The sequence below is a fragment of the Colossoma macropomum genome, unplaced genomic scaffold, assembly GCF_904425465.1.
Source record: "Colossoma macropomum unplaced genomic scaffold, Colossoma_macropomum, whole genome shotgun sequence".
In the NCBI taxonomy this organism is placed as follows: domain Eukaryota; kingdom Metazoa; phylum Chordata; class Actinopteri; order Characiformes; family Serrasalmidae; genus Colossoma; species Colossoma macropomum.
In genome coordinates this window covers 3366032-3384151 of record NW_023494795.1, presented here as the reverse complement: position 1 = coordinate 3384151, position 18120 = coordinate 3366032, and the positions used below count along the sequence as shown (strand labels likewise).

At 42.3% G+C, this 18120-nt stretch overlaps 1 protein-coding gene across 1 annotated transcript in view; it reads right to left on the bottom strand.

The window, feature by feature from the left end:
- The window catches only part of aig1 (androgen-induced 1 (H. sapiens)), a 68773-nt gene that overhangs the window by 21081 nt on the left and 29572 nt on the right, over window positions 1-18120 (bottom strand). The window lies entirely within an intron of this gene.

Below are 18120 nucleotides of genomic sequence, written 5' to 3'. Positions count from 1 at the left end.
CTGCCGTCAAGTTCTAAATGAGTTAATATTTTTCATGAAATGGTAAAATGTCTCACTTTCAACACCTGATATGTGTTCTATGTTCTACTGTGAATAAAATAAGGGTCTATGAGATTCGCAAATCATTGGATTCTGTTTTTATTTATATTTATTTACATTTAACTCAGCTTCCCAACTTTTCTGGAACTGTGGTTGTATATCCAGATACAGTTCAAAACCCCTGGTAATGCAAAGTGTAAATAGTCTCTGAGAGAGGTGTCTGAAAGACTGTGTGGGTCTCAAATCAGAGGTGTAGGGAGATCCAGCAAGCTATGATGAGTGTCAATGCCCAATCGGACAGAAGATTCTGTCACGCATTTAATAAAGTTATGCCTTGATGGCCTAACAAGCATCAAATAGGTGAATACTGCTCTGCTCCAACCCATCTGGCAATTTTTAGGCTGCCATATTTAAAAAAAAAACCCTTTCACATATTGTGCCATGTTGGGCTCACTGACGTTTCACAGCATTTGGAAATGCTGTGAAAAATAAAGACGTCATGAGCTCAGAATAATGGTAAAATAAAGAATGTGATAAAATAAATTCTACCACAGAATCAGCACAGCAGCAGAAACAGCAGTGCGGTTGAGGCCATACCCTTATATACACTGTATACTCACTTGGGCCGTCTGTGTATATTGTCTATTGTGGAGTTGCATAAGCCCAGAGTATACCCTTTTTAACAGTTATAATGTTCAGTTTTGATGCTCATGTGCCCACTGGAGATCAGCACCCCACATGGTCTTCAACTGTTGCCTTCAAGACAAAGCCCCCCCTAAGTAGAACTCTCTGAGACAAACCAATTTACGATTGAGAGGGGCACGTACATTAAGAAATAAAAAAACATTACCGTATTATGTGTAACACTTTCATTCCACCTCCACTATAAAGATAACAATACATTTCAAACAGCTGGAGCTGTGATAAACCTGCCTGAAAGAGAAGTATATTTTAAATAAAATGGCTCAACAGCCAAAGCTTTCACCAAGAGTTGCACAGTTGGACTGGTCCTAGGGGTTGGTTGCATTCTGGGCTCACCAAGTCTTGGAAAACTAGAACTAGATACCAGCGCCATGTCAACAAACTATGTGGAGGGTTTGCCAGACGAGAGCTCACACAACAGATATAACCACCTGGAGTTTGCCAAACATCACTGGAACTCTGACTGGAACTGGGCTCTAAGGGCAAATGACCCAAAAATAGAGCCAACAAACACAAGAAACGCGTTTGGTATGAAAAGGTCATGGCCATGCAGAAATGAACTGTGAAGTATAGTGGTGGACGTTTTAAGTTGTGGATCTGTTTTTATTCCAAATTCCTGGGAAGGCTGTCTGGATGCATGGCACCACAGACTCCATCAGATACCAAAAGACATCTGAAGTCTAGTTGCTTCTGTCAGGAAACTAAGACAACAATCCAAACCATACTTTTAAATCCACCAACCACAAAACCAAGTATAGGCAGTGGATCTGCAGTATCGAATATGAGCTCAAGTGCAGATTCCCATGTCTAAATCTGGAAAACAATATAGGAATTACAACCATTTTCACACATAGCATTTTTATGCAATTGGCTGCTCAGCTGTTCCAAGACCAGATGTGTGTTGTTCCTTCATTATCTCCCCTACAGGTAAGCAGGTGAAAGATCTACAGTTGATTTCAAGTGCGGTATTTGCATTTGGAATCTGTTGCTGTTAACTCTCAATAAGAAGTCCAAAGAGCCAAAAACAAACACCAAATGCCTGCCACAACAAGATCAAGATCATCCTCCATGAGGTAGGCGTGGTTGGTGTAGTGTAATGGGTACCACCTCTGCCACCTTACACTGAAAACTGAGGTTTGATCCCCTGCCAGGGCAGACACCCTACACAGCACCAATAGAAGTCCTTGGGCAAGACTCCTAACGCTGCCTTCGCCTACCTCTGTAAAATGATCAAACTGTAAGTCGCTGTTGATAAGAGCATCTGCCAAATGCCATAAATGTAAATATATCCAGGTCAGCAATCAGGAGAAGTCTTCATGAGAGAGTTTACTACAAGATGTAAACCACTGGTAACCTCCAAAACACCTACAAAGCCTGTGCAGTTCTGGGACAATATTTTATGAAATTGGTGGTAATTCCCACCCTGTTCACTCCATTTGGATGTAAATACACTCAAATTAAAGCTGGATGTCTGCACTGCATATTCAATATCTAATTTCAACTTCAATATGATGAGGCAGACAGCAAAAATAACAATAACTTTGTCGACATCCACATTTTTATGGTCCTGACTGAATGTATTCACTTCATTCAGCATTATAAGAAAACAGTTTTTGTTGTTATCCTGGCAAAGGGAGGCAAAGGGAGGGTGCACAATATATGCAGAATCGTGTGAATACAGGTAAAAACAATATAGGTATAAAAATACATTTCTATTTCTTTTCTCTCACTTTTGGTGGAAGAATGTTTTGGCATGTAGGTGTCAGACAGTCCAAGAGATAATTAATTAAAGATCAATTACTGTAATGAAAATGTCCTGTGTAAAATCAAAAGAAGAATGCCTCATGAGGTTTGGAGATTTGTCTCAACATGTGCATAACTGTTAAGTGAACATAGCTGTACATATGCAGCCTCTCAGTGGTCTTCTGCTATCACAACTTGGGAAAACATTTATATCAGGCCATTAAAGTGAATTTATGGCTGTGTGGTTGGTGAAGCGCAGAGAACCTGTTGATGTGATGGTTTTTCCTCTGGTTTTATATTAAGCTTATTTTATTTAATAGTCTATTCAGGGATCTTATAGTTATTTATTTACAGTGATGGTTAAAGCTTGTAGTTTGAGCATTCCTTAATCCGTGTAGATATTCATCATAGATTAATGTTCACACCTTCTTACACAAGCCTGAAGTCAGCTTCTTATTTGCCAGCTTCTTGTTCGAATTTTCCCGTTCCACCTTAAACCAGAAAGTGACTGCTGCACCATTTAAGGTGGAACGGGAAAACTTGAAGAAGAAGCTGGAGAATAGGAAGCTAATTTCAGCTTCGTCCTTCTTACTGTGTTTTGGGGGGTTTATTTTATTTTTATGTGTATTAAGATTAGACGTGATTCACACATTGATGGATTTGCTGATGTGTCTGATCGTGTTTCTTAAAGTCAGGTGCAATACTTTGCAGCTGGTCTGGACGGCTAATTAGCACAATCAGTTATTAAAGTAATAAAAGCTACCGAGAGCAGATCCATGCAGCCTGGATTAATCTGTGTCTGTGGATTATAACTAAACAGATTAGGTGAAAATCGGTTGAGTAATAAGGAAGTTGTGGCTGATTTAATCCTGAGACTCATCGTCTCTCAATACAAGTGAATCTGTTCACAAGCGGATCTTGACCTCTCCAACATGGCGGACGCGCAGACGTATCGCCTCAGATAGAGAACAACAGACAATGCAGCATCTAGGTTTGTATATATGTTCCCTGTATTTATTAATTCCCCCCTTGGAACCACTAGGAAATGGTAAACATCCTAGAACAAGAGTGCTGATCAGGGAATAGAAATTTTTATAAAATTATGGTCAAGAAGGAGCTGAACTTAGATCACAATTACTACTCTTACCACTTAGACACGTAATAAACAACTCAATATCACTGCTGTTGAGATCCAAAATTCCACACAACTCTTTCCACACAAACATTAAACTGAAATTTGATTAAATCAAATCTTCAGACTTTGGCTGCATCTACTCTAGCAATCTGAGAATACAGTTAGGCAAGGATCCCAAGACTCTATCTTCTTTCTTATAGTCTGTTTTGTTAGGAATAATACCTGTTGGTTGTTCAAGTTACAGCTGTCTTTCAATGAAAGCTAATGTTTACTGACAGAGAGGTGTAAAAGTGTAGTGCCACCACTGAACACAAACACAACACAAACTTCTGTGACTATCATATAAACAGTATGTTATATTACACTGATTTCTTTGTTCAATAGCGTTAATCCTGACCTGTTTAATATCCCTATCTGGATTTCAGGGTTTTTGAGGGTGAGCACAGTGTTTTACCTGTTAAACTTTATTCAAAGAAAACATACGCTAATGTAGCCCTCCAGGGTAAGAGTTTGAAAACTACCTCATACATTGCCACATTGCAAACTGCAACTTGCTTATTAAAGGAAAGTTATATTCATGCAATGACATCACAAATTAAGTGACTTATCTATGGGAGCTTGTCACAGTCTGGGTGGCAGCTTGAGTCCCTGATTTAGCTGGCCCATATTCCCTTATCACTCCTGCCTGCCTTAACCTGTCAGAGCCATGGCTGGCTGCAAGGCACAGTGGAATCTGAAGCGTAGATATGTGGTTTAAGTGTGCACTCGTCTGGCCAGTGGAAGGCTCCCAGAGGGTATAGTGTGTCAGGGAAAGTGCTCCCAAGGTCAGGAGTTGTGTTTCCCTGCCCGGTCTCCCAGGCTGTCCCTGACACACTCCCGTAGTCAACAGGGGGCTCACATGACCCAGCAGCCCACTGGCCCCATCAGCCATAAAATCTCAGCTAAATACCTCCGGCTTTGGGCAGGGAGTGGGCCAAGGTTTGTGTGCATTCCCCTCGTACCTCAAGCGGCCACTGCCCCTGGGAGAGCCTGGTCACTGACCTAACTTGGCATGACTAACAATGCAGTTTTTCCTCTGCTGCAGCAGTCTTGTGCATGACCCAGACATGTTTTATTTTAGCAGGCCTTTGTGGGCCCCCATCTTAATCTAAAGTGGCAGCTCTCTCTCTGACCACGAGGCAGTGAAGCTTTTGGAATCTTGTGGTTTTGGCTGGCATGTCAGGACAGTCTGTGGAAAATCCCCTCCTACAAAAACTCACTCAGAGGACCCTGAACTGTAACCGGGATAGGCCATGTAAAATGTTTACATAGTTTCAGTCCTACAACAATGACAGGGCAAAACTGACCTCTGAAAACTGTTTGATGTGTGCTGGCGTGTGTCAGCCACTTGGTCCTTCACAACGAATAGAACAGCTGTTTTTCAAATGAGAAACTACACTCAGTTTTGGTTACAGTCTCTAATGCCTCAAATTTAGTTCGCCCATGTTCAGTCTAGACTATGAGTCTATTTTGGTGTGAAACACGTGTTGTGATTTCACAAACATGCTCTGCACCGCGCATCACACATCACAAGCTGCCAGCCACACCAGCAGTGGCGCGAACACAGATTTTTCCACATGCACAGTGAAATGAGGAGCTACTCCACTGTTGAAGATGCTCACAGGAGTGCAAGCATTGGAGCAAATCATTTTACAACTCCCCCGAGTCAAAAACTTTGTGCTGGCTTTGGAAACAATGGACAGAAAAACCCAAACTGAAACAGCCATCGTTCATCGGGTTGAGATGAGTAAATATTTTCCCAGTTGTCAAGGATGAGCTGGTGAGCCAGCCATGAGTCCGTTTTAATGATGGGGCTTGGAAGGAGCAATTTAACCTAGTAACTTTTCCAGGCTCAGCACAGCAACTCAATCATGAGCGCGAGGATGATATTGTACACCGCCAAGCCCCGAACGGCAGTGAAATATTAGTGTCGCACGAGCTGCAATTATTGATCTTATTTAAGTAATCCCCCAGCGCTCACATAAAACCAAAGGAAATAGCTGAGCAGAGAGTACTTCAAATGGGGAAAGGGTTTGTTTTCCTGAGGGGAATGAATATCATTGAACATAGCTGTTTTTCTTTGCACTGAGGTTTATTCTTATCTGCTAACCAAATCTGTCTCCTGCTCTCTGCAAAAAAACACATCTGTTTCCTCCGCTCCACATACAACTGGCTCCAAACAGGTAAGAGTCGCATTTTCTATGGATCTCTCCCAGCGCTCCCCAATGGTGCATCTTTGCCAGTGGTGGACAGTAGCGAAGTAAATTAATTCGTTACTGTACTTAAGTAGTTTTTCTGTGTGTCTGTACTTTACTGAAGTTTTTCCATTTTGGGCGACTTTGTACTTTCACTCCACTACATTTCAAAGTCAAATATCTCATTTTTTACTCCACTACATTATGAGAAATCTGTCCTTCCTTTTGGTTTATGTGTGTATAAAAACGTTACATGTCAAAACGAAAGAAGCGCAAAGCAAAAACACCAATCAGGGCACAGCGGTCACTTTGTTTTGAGCTTGTTTCGACCTGTTGGTCATACCGACCCAGTGCAGCACACGGTTCAACATCAGTGCAGCAGCGTAAAATTTTGGGAGAGTCTATTCAACATAAATGATGGACTAACCTAACTTTGTGTAAACAGACCACAATATAGAAATATGTACTCATATGCAGTTGTGACTGACATCTGAATTTATACAAACACTTTCAGTTTATAGTAAATTAGTTTTGGCTAGTTTATGTTTATGAACAGAGACCTACAGATGCAGTTTAGTAAAGGAAACTCATTTGTGAATCTGAGTTTAAAGTTTTTATTAAACTTAAACTTAAAGTTGCAAATAAACCTTAAACTGAAACTTTGCTTGTTTGTATAAAGTGATTTCAGAGCCACTCAGTTCTACCTGATGGAAACTGTTTACCTTCAGTGTTTTGTGCTTATGATAATTTTAATAGACATCAGCGTCACTAATTAATGACTCTATTAAAAGACTGGTTTACCAAGAGAGACACTGGAGTATTTTCACCTAAAATGAGTTAATGAAGCGAGTCTTGTTATAAAAATGATAATAGGATATCAGAGCCATAATTAATCTTTTAGTACTTTCACTTTCTATACTTAAGTACATTTGAAGGCAAATACTTCTGTACTTTTACACAAGTGGAATTCTAAAGGGAGGAACTTCTACTGGAGTAATATTTTACCTCTCTACTTTAACTCAAGTACATGATTTATGTACTTCGTCCACCACTGACCTTTGCACAGCTAAGTGTTCTTCAGAGACTTTCTAAGTGAGCGAAGTTTCTGTTTTCATTTAGAAAAGGGGTCAAAGTGAGGCCTGGCTTAGTCTGTGCAAGAGTACAAACTTACTGCATTAGAAAAGTTGGATGTCAGCACAGTTGTCCTACACTAGGTTTTGAGTAGCCTCTCCAAGGGGTGTCCCTCAGTGTGAGTGATGGAAAACTCGCAACACTCAAATTCACCACTAGTTCATCAGGTGCCCTGGCAATGTATGGCTGAAGCCACTACTGTAGTGATGAAAGCTGCTTTGACGGGAGTGGGAACACCTGCCTCCTGTGATGTGCTGGGTAACTACAGACACTCATCACATTAATATGGGGCTCGGCTGGATGAGTGGTTTTCAGGCTCATCTGCGCCGTGGTGACTCGCTGAAGCTATGATCTGAATAAATTTACAGATGTAAAATTGTTTGAGCTGCTGCCAGCAGGTTTTAAAGCAAATGACTAAGCTAGGGTTTACAGTAAGACGAGCACTGCTGTGCAACTAATGGTGCCAGACTTTTTTTCCCCCAGGTCTTCATCCACTTGACAGCGTTTGGCTGGATAGACCCGGCCCTGGTGCTGAGCCACTTTCCGACAGGCTCAGATATTCTGCTGGTTGCGCGACAAAATGAGACCCATAAAGTCTGTCTGTGCAACAGCCGAGCTAAGCCCTGGCTCTGTCCTCTGACCTGTCATGAGCTCTTACTATACCCTTATTTTTAAAGACATACTAAAAACCAAATGTATTTTCTGTCAAACGGCCTAAATTTAAAATGATTTAAAATCTTAATATTAAGGCTTAATATCATTGGCTCTACATACTTTCCTGGACTACCGGCCACAGATGGGCAGTGTCAGAAAGCCCAACTGGCCTTACTCTCTCTGGGTGGGTAGGATGTTCTACCCTCTCATCAATCAGTCAGTGCGATGCTAGCTAACATGGCAGCAGTTCAAAAAGATGCAGTGTCTGGCTACACGTGTTTAGGTAGATGCACGTGCTCACCTGGTAGCATTGTGTGGTGGGGGAGACATAACTAGTGGTTGGAACTGGCAGTGACTAAATGTTGGAGAAAAATTTAGAAAGCTAGATCATTTACTGACAAACCATTTCCATTACAGCCTTTATACACCGATCAGTCATAACATCATGACCACCTCCTTGTTTCTACGCTCATTGTCCATTTTATCAGCTCCACTTACTATATAGGTGCACTTTGTAGTTCTACAGTTACAGACTGTAGTCCATCTGTTTCTCTGATACTTTGTTAGCCCCCTTTTACCCTGTTCTTCAGTGGTCAGGACCCCCATGGACCCTCACAGAGCAGGTACTATTTGGGTGGTGGATCATTCTCAGCACTGCAGTAACACTAATGTGGTGGTGGTGTGTTAGTGTGTGTTGTGCTGGTATGAGTGGATCAGACACAGCAGTGCTGCTGGAGTTTTTAAACACTGTGTCCACTCACTGTCCACTCTATTAGACACTCCTACCTTGTCAGTCCACCTTGTAGATGTAAAGTCAGAGACGATAGCTCATCTGCTGCTGCACAGTTTGTGTTGGTCATCGTCTGGTCCTTCATAAGTGGTCACAGGACGCTGCCCACAGGACGCTGTTGGCTGGATATTTTTGGTTGGTGGACTATTCTCAGTCCAGCAGTGACACTGAGGTGTTTAAAACTCCAGCAGCACTGCTGTGTCTGATCCACTCAGACCAGCACAACACACACTGACACACCACCACCACATCAGTGTTACTGCAGTGCTGAGAATGATCCACCACCCAAATAGTACCTGCTCTGTGAGGGTCCATGGGGGTCCTGACCACTGAAAAACAGGGTAAAAGGGGGCTAACAAAGTATCAGAGAAACAGATGGACTACAGTCTGTAACTGTAGAACTACAAAGTGCACCTATATAGTAAGTGGAGCTGATAAAATGGACAATAAGCGTAGAAACAAGGAGGTGGTCATAATGTTATGTCTGATCGATGTATATCTCCATATCTCACTATGAGCAAGAAACTTACCTGAAAACAGGTTTGCTGTTATACAAAGCTTCTCAAGTTTTGCAATAGCAGATGTACCAAAAGTGAGCATTGCATAAGCCTTTATGGTACAGTATGTCCTTATTGAGTGGCTGGTTACTTGCCAACAACAACGAGATGCCATCTGTCAACTGGGAGCTTTAGAGAGTGGTGCAGTTGCCTTGAAAAAAAGGTCATTCTAAGGCTAATACTCTGCCGCAAAGAAAACAACAAAAATAATTAATTTTAATTTCATTTATTTTTTAGCAGTTTAGGTGACAATGCATGCATGCAAAATGTTACAAGCATGTATTTACATTAGGAAAATGCCAAGCTAGTGTTCATACATGTATACCTGAGTGATGACAGCACTGACTATACACAAACAGTGTGTCTGCAGTACTGTGCACTGTGCAGCACTGAATGTCTATGTTTTTGACAGGCATAAGTGCTCAGATGATCGAGCACAGCCGTTACAGTCCATACCAGCTCCATGTTCTCCAGATCTGATGCAGCCTTTGCCGCAGCGTGCAGCCATACATAGTATGGATATAATCCATTACACTGCTACCACAGAAAGAGTGATTTATTTAGTCTCTTTTTACTTCATTGCACACAAGGAATGCCAAGCTGTGAACCATCGAAATGTATGGGGAAACCTCAATGGGCATAATGGAGGAGAGGCTTGCCTTAACATGTCATTAAAATAATTCTGCATCTTGCAGCAGTCTGGGGAATTACAGTCTGGGATTGCCTGGACACAATACCCAAGATGGCAATTACCACTAGGTGGCAATCTGTCAACAGTCAGACTTGCCCATAGTGGGAGAAGGGAGGTTCATAGGAACAAGCTGAAAACCTTCTGTCCGGGCATTTCATTTTTCCTCAAGGGTGTATAAATCACACCAATGCCCTCGACAGTACCCACTGGCTGTGCCCACTGTGGTGCACAAATGGCTCTCCTTGCCATCCAATTTTGGATATCAGTAAGCAGACTGTGCTTGTTCATAATGAATGAGATGTTTGCATCTTCTCACGAAGACCGAACAATTGCATAACAGCTGAAATGCACACATCTGGATCTCATCTCATCAGTGTCCTAAAGGCAGCCCTGAGGTTGTACCACTGGGTCCGTCTAGCTCCTATGAGGCTCCTCTGACAGTGGTGAACCAAACGTGTTATTAGCCATAGAGACAACACCACTGGAGTGCTCTAAAGGGCAGGATCAATTTAACAGCGCAGTGGTTGTAGGTTTGGGGGGGGTTGATCAATTTCAGTCGCTTAGAGCTATTTCACCTCTCACTTGGAGCATGGCTTCTTGTTACTGTAAATGGTGAGACGCTTACCCCCGCAAGTCAAAACATACTGGTAATCGCAGCGGGAGTGTATAGTTAGAGACAATTTTCTGAAGAGCGTCCCCTCCAAATTGGCCTGTGGGTACAGCTATTTTCCACTCTAAACAACAGCCCGCAAACTCAACAGAACGAACTGCAGGGGAATGCCACAAACAGTTCAGAGACAGTTTAAAAGCAGGCCTATGAACCTTGGTTGAGCTCAGTGTGAGATTTTCTTTACTGGCACGAGGAAAAGGGATGGGGATTGCTACAGGCCAAAGGAAGCTAGGAAGCCATTAGGTTGTTAAGCACTGAACCTCGTTACAAACTCCCGGAGCATCTGGTAACATGAAGCATTTGTGTCAAAATCATTCCATCCTGCAGAACCGAGGTAACACTGGAAAACTTGTCAGCTCACGTTCTTATTGAGCTATACAATGAGAACTGACAAATGAAACCACTTTGCAAGCCTAGGCTCCAACTTGGTCACCTCAAAACGATGGAAAAAAGCCTACATGTAAGTGACCGATGCCAACTTTAAGTCACGGAGAGGACGAATGGGTAGAGGAGTATGGGCTACTGTAAGTCTGAAAGAGGCCCATGAATAGTTGATGGGAAAGAGGGCTGGGAGGCCGGCTCTGACGGAAAGCCTACTGCGGTGTATCACATTTGTCTCTCCTCTTTCCAGTTCGCCGCCCAACAAAGGCCTGGTGGAGATGTAGGGGTTGTTTACCATGGGTAATCAGTCATAAAAGCCCCCTTACATAATGAGCTCCATTCCAGGGCCTTGTGTCATTTAAAGCTCCCATGAACCTGCCTGCTGAATTAAATATGACAAAGGTGGACCATACTCTCGCTGGGAGAAAAGCTCAATGGTACCAGCTCTAAATGGTAATGTTCATGCAAAAAAAAGACTTCTACTCCAAAAGTTCCAATTTCAATCTGTCCTCTTCTTTCAGGATTGATCTGATGCACGACGCATGGCGCAGTTGTGGCGAGCTGGGACTTTTGAAAGGCTCAAGCTCTCAGGGGAGATGTAAGAAGTTTATTCGTGGTGTGTGCTGCGAGAGAAGTGCTTTGAACCCAGGAGTTGCGCAGCAGGAGGCTACTGGCATTGACATTACCGTAGCGCAAGCCTCTCCTGACAAGCCTCTCTTGGCAGCGGAGTAATTACACAGTGGAGACGGGATTTTTGTCAAAGCGAGCTCGACGCAGGTAAACTGCCTCCCAGCATTGCCATGAAAGCCTGGTGGAGGCCTCTTTAAGTGCTGATGAAGTGTCTCTGCCCTAATTGTCAATGCCACATTAAGGGAGTCCTATTAGGCTTTGCCAAATACACCGCACCCACTTTGACAGCCCTGAAACGGTCGGTTGAAGAAAACTGTCCCATCCCTTCTCACCTGGGAGAACAATACTCGGAATAATATCTGCTTTTTCTTTTTTCAACCTTAGCATGTCTCTTGATGTCAAGCTCGCACTTTCCGTGACAGTTTTCAAGTAACTCCGCCAGCCTAATTAATATTCATGCATATTTACATGTCTTCGTAGATCATAGATTTTGAAGGTTCTGGAAAGTTTGAAAAGCCTTCGCTGTGATGTCCCCTCCACCCATGTGCATCAAAACCCTCTTCATAAGCTCAAAAACGTGTTTGCAAATCTGCCCTGCATATTCAAACAAGATTATTTAAAGGTATGAGCTGTTCGGCAGTGTTACAGTTCCTCCTCAGTACGTGTATGTTATGACAACAGCGTTCAATCAACACCTTGCCCTCCTGCAAAGTTCAGCCGGGCTCCTCTCCTTAGTGGCAAGGTGTAAAATGCTCGCAATCGCCCTGCTGTGCAGTTTACTTCAATAAACCCGATCTGATAAGAAAACAACAGGCAGACAGAATTCCAGAGCTGGTGCGTTTAATTGTAGCCGCAGCCGTCTGCCAAACAGTAACAGGGCTTGGTCACTATTTCCTCCTCTGAGCAGGCGAGGGGAGCAGAGAACGGTTGCCGTGGAAGCGCAGATAAACAAACAAACGCGGTACCATGGAATGCAGCAAAATATTTACGATGGAGTAGCCCTCCCGCCGGCGTCGCGCAGTCATGCTGGCCAAGCTGGAAACTTCACATATCATGAATTGTTCTCAGCTGTAAGATGCTTTGCTTGCCTCCGCTGGGTTTGCCCTTAGCAACCTACTCCAGTTTAGACCCTGATACGTTCCTTTCCGTCTTCCCTCATCCACAGGCAGTTAGTGGACCAATCCATTTGTATTACAACGCTAGGAAATGCCTTGATTTATACAGTTGCACATCTTGTTTAGTGCACCCAGCAATTTGTCTGATACACATAAGTCAGTGTTGAATTGACCATAGCAACGCATATGCAAAATGCTCCCAACAAAAACCCTGCTTGCAAATGCTGCAGATATAAATCTGAGGTAACAGCCTCTGGGAAATGAGACCTACTTTTCAAACACATGGCTGTAATCCACCAAGCATTATCTAATGTGGGCCGTATGTGCCTTGTGTTTTCACGACACGGGTAACCAAAACTCCAAAGGCTGCCTCAGTCAGAGTACTTTATATGATTTTATAAATACATCTTTTTGTTAACAATAGATTTTGGCCTTTTTATTGTTGATTAAACAACAGAAACATGCTTCCCTAGAAACAGTTTTATATGTGACTAATACTGTACTGTACACCGCAAAGCTTGTCTTAACCAAGAATAAAATGTTTCCAGAGATTGTTTCAATCCAAGCTTTCGCTTTTTTCCAAAGATCTCAAAGCAGCTCTTGCAGCTACTGGACTACAGAAATAAGCGACTGATCAGGCATAACGTTATGACCACCTCCTTGTTTCTACGCTCATTGTCCATTTTATCAGCTCCACTTACTATATAGGTGCACTTTGTAGTTCTACAGTTACAGACTGTAGTCCATCTGTTTCTCTGATACTTTGTTAGCCTGTTCTTCAGTGGTCAGGACCCCCATGGACCCTCACAGAGCAGGTAATATTTGGGTGGTGGATCATTCTCAGCACTGCAGTAACGCTGACGTGGTGGTGGTGTGTTAGTGTGTGTTGCGCTGGTCTGAGTGGATCAGACACAGCAGTGCTGCTGGAGTGTTTAAACACCTCAGTGTCACTGCTGGACTGAGAATAGTCCACCAACCAAAAATATCCAGCCAACAGCGTCCTGTGGGCAGTGTCCTGTGACCACTGATGAAGGACTGGAGGATGACCAACACAAACTGTGCAGCAGCAGATGAGCTATCGTCTCTGACTTTACATCTACAAGGTGGACTAACAAGGTAGGAGTGTCTAATAGAGTGGACAGTGAGTGGACACAGTGTTTAAAAACTCCAGCAGCACTGCTGTGTCTGATCCACTCATACCAGCTCAACACACACTAACACACCACCACCACGTCAGTGTTACTGCAGTGCTGAGAATGATCCACCACCCAAATAGTACCTGCTCTGTGAGGGTCCATGGGGGTCCTGACCACTGAAGAACAGGCTAACAAAGTATCAGAGAAACAGATGGACTACAGTCTGTAACTGTAGAACTACAAAGTGCACCTATACAGTAAGTGGAGCTGATAAAATGGACAATGAGCGTAGAAACAAGGAGGTGGTCATTATGTTATGCCTGATGGGTGTATATCATTAAATGCCCTGACTTGACTCTGCCTATCATAATAATGTGGTGGGACAGAACTGTTTTACTTTACATTCCTTTCTCTATGTGGTTCAGACTGGTTTGCTTGATTGTGTTAAAATCACTAAAGCCTGTAGGGATTACGAAAGTGTCATGCTCTTTGTAGCAGGAACTACAGGAGTGCCACAGACATGCATGATACTGATCACGACCATCATTCATTAGACTGACCTGTCATAAAAATAAAGCCGGTCAAGGCTGTTGCAAGCTTTTGTTTTGTATTCCACCTGAAATCAATGGTTCCTTTATGTCTCATTCTTGATTACACGCAATAATTGACGTCAATATAGTACTAGAGATTAAAATGAACAATGTATGCTTTCACTTTTGTCCAAGGCAGACAGTGAAGGAGGATCTATACTGCAGAACTCTGTGACCTCGAAAAATATCATTAGTCTTTCTTCTTGAGGGTAATTTCATAGTAAGGGCTCTATTGGAATGGTTTTATAAGGTGCTAGAAAGCATCAGCACCCCTGCTCACACGGTGACCTTGTCACAACGTTGAAATGTAATTCCTCGGAACGTTGTAACAACATTATCTGACAACGTTGTGAAAATGTGGTGGCAATGTTGTCAGTACCTTCTCACAACGTCATAGAATCCCCATAGGTTCCATTATATTGTGCATGGTGCTCTTTTGGAATGGAATTTTGCTAAGTTGCCAACAGGTAGTCATAATACCGCATGGCAACGTTACTGAATATTACACAACAGTTCTGGCCACGCAAGCAGTTGAGAAGCGCTCTAACCGTGCTGTTGTTTCGCCATAACAGCATTTTTTTTTCACAAACACTGTATCACTCCGCTGAGACGGCTTTGACAGCTGTTGGAGCCATTTGGACGTTTTTACTTCTTACTTTGCCACAAACAGAAAATGGATACTTTTAAGATCACATTTGACCAACAGCCGATTTGGTCAGACTCTGAAGATGAGACGACACTAAATTCCCAAACTGTCATCACCACTGAGCAGCTTTTCAGTCGGCAGCTGAGATAGAAGAACAGCTGAACAACCTGGAATCAGCCAGAAATGAACCCAACACCATAAGATGCTTTACAGACTGGCTGGAACAAAACAACATTAATACTGATCTGGAAAAAACTGACAAAACTGAGCTGAACTTGATATTGTGGCAGTTTTACAGCTCAGTCTGATTTGGTCAGACTCTGAAGATCAGACTACACGTTTGGCGAATGGTATTGGGTTCATTTCTGGCTGATTCCAGGTTGTTTAGCTGTTCTTCTGTCACAGTTGCCGACTGAAAAGCTGCTCAGTGGTGATGACAGTTTGGGAATTTAGTGTAAGGAGCTGGAGAACGAACTGCCGGCTGTGCAGCGAGTGGGCGGAGCTCGTTACTCTGACGTAGCAACAAGCTGCTCGTTAAGGAACTATAATTTGGTGAAGGAACTGCGAACATTAAAACATATTAAACGCCGCGTTCACGGCCCAGTTTATTAATTTATTACTTTATTTATTTAACTGTTGTATAAAAGCAATAGAACACTCGAGGAGTGTGTTATCGCCAATAACATCACGGCTGTGATGATCTATGGTGACCAATTCACAGCTGGGTTGTTATTGTGTGATAACACACTCCCTCTCATGTTCTATTGCTTAAATGAGGTTGTGACAACCTTGTTCAGACAATGTAAAAAGCACGTTGTAGCAATGTTGTAAGAAAGTAGACTACGTTGTGTGTTTGCTGGAACAATCTGGCAAAGAGTGGCACAATTGCAAAAAAAAAGGTTTGGGTTAGAAATTTAAGAGAAGTTTAATTAACAGGTGTTGTTAGGCATGCTGTCTCTACTCTGGTGCACTGATGACATTTTCCAAATGCTGGGGAATGTAGATGAAAGTCCAGATACAATACATCACATTTCTGGTTCAGGGCAATTTTTTATTCGGTCCCACTTTATACTGTGTCTCTAATAACTGTGTAGTTACATGTGAACAACATATGCAACAACAATGTAACTACTAATGATTTCGCCACTGTTACAGATGGATTACAGACGTACAGCTTATGCAATTACACGTGTATCAACTTCAGTTTTGCTTCATGTAATTACACAAGTGTATCTTAATAGTTGTAACAGCCTATTCTCTCTCATGTAATTACACAAGATTAATAACAAATGTAAGTACATTTGTAATCAGACTGGAACAGTATTTTTTAGACTTTTTTTTCCAGCAGTAAAAGGAATATCTAATAATGTACACTAAGGCATTACTTACACTGTGTCTGCCAGTTTGTCTAACATTTAGCTAGCATTTATTGCTAGTGCTGTGATACTGTAACCAGTTTCAGCTGTAATGTGACAGAACATCAGACGACCCCTTATCTTAACATGTTACTGTTATGACATTAACTAAATGTGTTGCATTAAACCCAAAGCAGTGTCTATATTACCTCTCCTTTATTACACAGTACCTACATAACAACTACACAGGAACTGTCCACTTATTACAAAGTGTAACTTTAACACTGCACTACAGGAAAGTTCCTGTGTAGAAGATACACTGTAATTACATGAGGCAAAACTGAAGTTGATACACATGTGTAATTACATAGGCTGTACTTCTGCAATCCATCTGTAACACTGACTAAATCATCAGTAGTTACAGTGTTGTTGCATATGGTATTCATGTGTAACTACACAGTTATTAGAGACACTTAATATAAAGTGGGACCTTTTATTCTGATGAGATTTTCATCAGAATAAAAAATCTCATCAGAATAATGAGATTAATGAGATATCTGATAGAACGCACTGTACCCAGATGACTCATCTTGATAATAAGCAGTTGTTTTTAATTAATGGTTCGGTAAAATAGCTTATCTATATTAAAATGGAGTGACATAAATAAGCACACTTAGAAAAGCAGGTTATAAAGTACAAGACAGGACTCTTATGAAATCAGGCAACTATCGATTATCGTCTTGCACGTGCATCAAATAGGGTTGGGTGATATCCTCTTGTTCCATACCTTTAAACAATCTCCATATATTACTGCGGTATACGGTATTATTAGGATGGCTTGGGTCATAAACAAAAAAATGTATGCTGCTTCTGTGCCGTCTGCGGACCCTAACCACGCCACAGTTTGATTCTAACCAACTGGCGCCCTGCTGAAACAAGTACAGATGATAAAAACTAAAGTCTGAGAGCAGAAGTTAATCGAGTAGTGTTGGAGTGACAGAAAGCCAAAATCAAACCTGTTCCATAGTGTTTTGAACTGTAGCGTTTAAGCTAAGGTAATAAGATCTGATGGGCCGATCCACGTTTTATCGTTTCCGATCTGATTCCGATACAAGAGCTCTTTTTATTTTAATATTATTGTTATTGTTGTTGGTATTGTGTTTAAGGCTGTATTTAAGGTGTTTAATCTTCAATCACTGAGCATGTCTGTAATGGAGGCTGCGGCTGACCTGCTGGTGTGTGACCCCTGTACTTTTTCACCTGTCTGTAGTGTGTATGTTTCTGAGTTCACCCAGTGTACAGTGAGACCTAAGGAGAGACACTGGACTCACATCTGAGATCCAAACATCAGTTGTGAAGCTCATGGCTTTAACATCTATCTGGCTGCTCCGCTAACGGTGATGACACCTGATTGTACAGCGGTCTCTGAATCCCTGAAAGGTATTTTCTGGATGTCAGATTATCCCTGGGATCTAAGTTCTCCAACAGGCTGCCAATTCCGACATTTTCCACTGCAGATAGCGGTTGGTCATCGAGTACGATGAAGTTGAGCAACTTCTCTGTGATTCCTTTAGCCTTTGGGTTGTGTGCTGGATGTTTATCATGTTTCTCGAAAGCATCAGTGAGATTCGCTGCTGGGTGGCATCTTCCCATCTGATAGCAAGCATGAACTGCTGGTACTCTTTCACGTGAAACCTCTGCATGCGATTAAATGGGTTGTATTGTACGATGTAGCCGCACTTCCACCGCTCAGCATGCTGGCTTTACATACATTACAGGTAGCTATCTTGCTTTTCATCGTTTCCAGACTAAAATATCTCCAAACAAACAACATAGTGGTCAAACCAACAGCTGATGTTATCTGCTCACTCAGTTAACAGACTGAAGTTGCTGCTGGTTCATGGTAAGATGTGGATTGGAA